At 41.5% G+C, this 3,337-nt stretch overlaps 1 protein-coding gene across 10 annotated transcripts in view; it reads left to right on the top strand.

Moving 5' to 3' along the window:
- Clip1 (CAP-Gly domain containing linker protein 1) overlaps positions 1 to 3,337 on the top strand; it is a 192,189-nt gene that overhangs the window by 93,671 nt on the left and 95,181 nt on the right. The gene's annotated exons all lie outside the window — the stretch shown is intronic.

Below are 3,337 nucleotides of genomic sequence, written 5' to 3' on the forward strand. Positions count from 1 at the left end.
ATCCATAATTTCCCCAGTGCCACCCCTGTGCCCTCAGGTTTCTTGCTATCCTGACTCAGGGCAGCAATTGTGTGCCTTTACACCGTATGTCCTGTGTAACTCCTGTTCCTCTTCTGACTGCAGGACAACCAGGAAAGAAAAATTCTGGGTTAGGTTAGCTGCTCAGTTGAGGACCTCTGCCATCCAGATAGAGCTCCTGTGATCTGTGCCAGTTGCTGAAATCTCAGGAAGCTTGGAGTAGCCGCCTCCTTCTCCTCGCCTCACTGTGCTCATAGGCATGAGTGGGAAATGTGAATGATAGGAATGATGGGAATGTGTTTTTTCTGGAAAAATATCCTGGATTAGTGTAAAGAATTAACTATAAAGTGAGTTGTGCTGATTTTGGCCATGTCTGTAGACTCAAAAAGACAAACGTGTCTGTACCCTCCAACCTCTATTTTTCCATTTGTCCCTGTGAATGTTTTGTGGGGCTTGGAAGTTTAGAGATTGTTGTCTTGCCTGGGTGATGAGCTCTTTGGACTCAAAGCTGTTTATTTAACTCTCAGAAAGAGACTTCTGTAGTTTGGGGATCCCCAGGTAACTTCTCCCCCGAGTGTTTTCTTTCTTTTTTTTTTTTTTTTTTTTTTTTTTTTTTTTGAGGGGATCTTGCTGTATTTTTGGGTATATTTGGTATTTCAAAGATGTGATGTTAAGTTCCTGAAACACATGACTGACTTCCAGCTATTGCTTCAATTGGCTGTCTACATGGCTAGGACTGTGTATTCTTCACTGATCGCTGAGCAGATGGCCATATCTTTCAATTCTGAAGTGACAAACTTTTCTTTCTTTTTGGGGGGTGGTAGTGGGAATTGAACTCTGGACCTCACACTTGTCAGGCAGGTGCCGTACTGCTGAGCTGTATCCTTGGCCCTGAGCTATATCCCCAGCCCAAACTTCTTTTTTGATGAGCTGCTTCCAAGGCTCTAAGACTTAAGTAGGTCTATTTGATGCTGTCAAAAGGGAGAAATATCTTCCTAAGATTTATTTTGTGCCAGATGTGGTGTTGCATGCCTATAAACAGTAGTACTTGAGAGGTTGAGGAAGGAGGATTACCACCAGTAAGCCATCATCTGTTCACTGAATTGAATGCCTTTGGCTTCATGTTCTGTCTTGCTCATTACACTCCTGTTGCTTTTAAGTTTTTGTTAAAGGAATTTATGCCTATAGTTTAAAATGAGGTTTTGGGTGCTTATGCATGTACATTAAATCAGCAATTCTGTGCCCACCTTTGAGGTAAGCAGGTTAACTGCCTCTCACTTTCTATTTCTTGGTATTCTGAGGGTCTTGGGTCCCCCAGAAGACTTTTCAGATGAAAGATGAATTAGTTATAAGAGATGAGATACAAGTCAAGTATGACTTTCTCACCTATTTGCCAAAGTATTTATGCATAATTATGGTAGCTGGTGTTTACTTTGCTTTAGGGATAGTTAGAGTTACAGATTTGACATGGTATTAATATTTATTTAATTTACTTATGTGTTTAGGTTTTTTGAGACAGGTCTTGCTGTGTAGTTCAGGATGGCCTTGAACTGAAAACAGTCCTGCCTCAGCCATCTAGAGCTCTGGGATTAGACACATGGAACACCATGTCAAGCTTGTTTCTCCTCTCTGGAATATGCTGATCTGGGGTTTTCTCAAGACAGACTGACTGGTCAGTCATTCTTATGAATCAGATGTCACCTCCTTGGCCACTGCAATCAAAGATTCCACAGTAGCTTTGTCACTCTACCCTGTTTGTTCCCACAGCACTCTTGGCCATTGCAGATTACCTTGGTGCTTGTTCACCTGTGGTTGTCCAACTCAGAATTTGAGCCCCATGAAAGCCTGAGACTTTTGTCTCATTCACTGTCACCCCGTCACTTAGGACAGTAGCAACTCATTAAATATTGTTGAAAGAATCAGGAGGTTTTGAACAGCTACCACATTGTGCCCTGAAGGGGAGTAGTAAAACTATGTGTAAAAAGTCTGAGAATGGGAAGAAGGCTTGGGAGCAGTGTCTATGAACTTGAGAATTAAGATTTTTACCTTTCTCTGTAGCAGAGCTACCCCGGAGAGCCACCCAAAGCTGGGCTCCTAGCCCCTCTAGGTAATTACATGGCCTGTGCTGGCACGAAGTACTGTGCTGTCTGATTCACCCCACAGGAGATCCAGTCTTAAGTAAGGGCCACATTTATATTTGATAAATACCAATTAACCATATTTACCTTTTAAAGTAAGATGTTTAACTTAGAATGTGATGTATAAGGAGCCACCTTATCAAGTTTTGTTGCTCATAAATTCCTCTAAAACAATTCTTTGTTACCATTCATAGAACATTTCATAAACAAGTTGCTGTGAGATTAAAGGGCTTGTTGATGGCTTGATAATGAAAGACAGGAGAGCCCTGAGTGGATTGAATATTTCTGTTTTCTTCTGGTGAACCCATTTATTAGCCCAGGAAAATTGGCCAGTTATTTTAATTTTCCTGCAAGAATTCACAGGAAAGGTCTCTGTTTCCATAGCATTTTGCCCCTTTTTTTTTTTTTTTTTTGGTGGTACTAGGGATCAAACTCAGGCTCTTGTGCTTACCAATCAAGCACTTATTTCACTGAGCTATCTCCCAAGCCCTTTCCATAGCATTTTATAGAAAATTCTTGATGCAAATATTACTTTTTATAGGAATATTTTGTCTGAATTTTTCTCTCTGTGACCAACACTATTCTGCTTATCAGTGTATTCCAAAGGCCTAAGAGCTCCAAATACATGTATCATAAATGAATGAGAATTGAAAAATCAGAGATCTGGGCTGGGGAGATAGCTAGGTGGTCTAAGGGCCTGCCTGTAGTGCAAGGACCTGAGTTCCATCCCTGGTACTGCATGCTGTGCCTGCCCTGAAACCGGGTGTGGTGGCACATGCCTATAATCCCCAGTGCTGGGGAGGCTGAGACAGGAGGGTCACTGTGAGTCTCAATTGCGGCGTGAGACCCTTCACCAAATGGATAGAGAAAATCAGAGATTTGCTAAAGTATGAAGATTGTACCTTGATTTTTCTTTAGTTGAGTATCTAAATTAATTTTGTTTCCAATTGGGCATGTTGGTGAACACCTATAATCCCAGGACTGGGGAAGCTGAGGCAGAAATGCTGTGAGTTTGAGACCATGGGCTCCATAGTGAGTTCAAGGTCAGCCTCAACAACATAGTGAGACTTTTGTTGTTGTTACCAACAGTGATAATCACTTTTGTCTTAGCTTGACCAGTGTGAGGGCTTATGTAGTTATCTGTTTTCCATGGAAATCTTACTGATTGTTTTGTTTTGTTC

The sequence above is a fragment of the Octodon degus genome, unplaced genomic scaffold (genome assembly GCF_000260255.1).
Source record: "Octodon degus isolate 3935 unplaced genomic scaffold, OctDeg1.0 scaffold00076, whole genome shotgun sequence".
NCBI classification, from domain to species: domain Eukaryota; kingdom Metazoa; phylum Chordata; class Mammalia; order Rodentia; family Octodontidae; genus Octodon; species Octodon degus.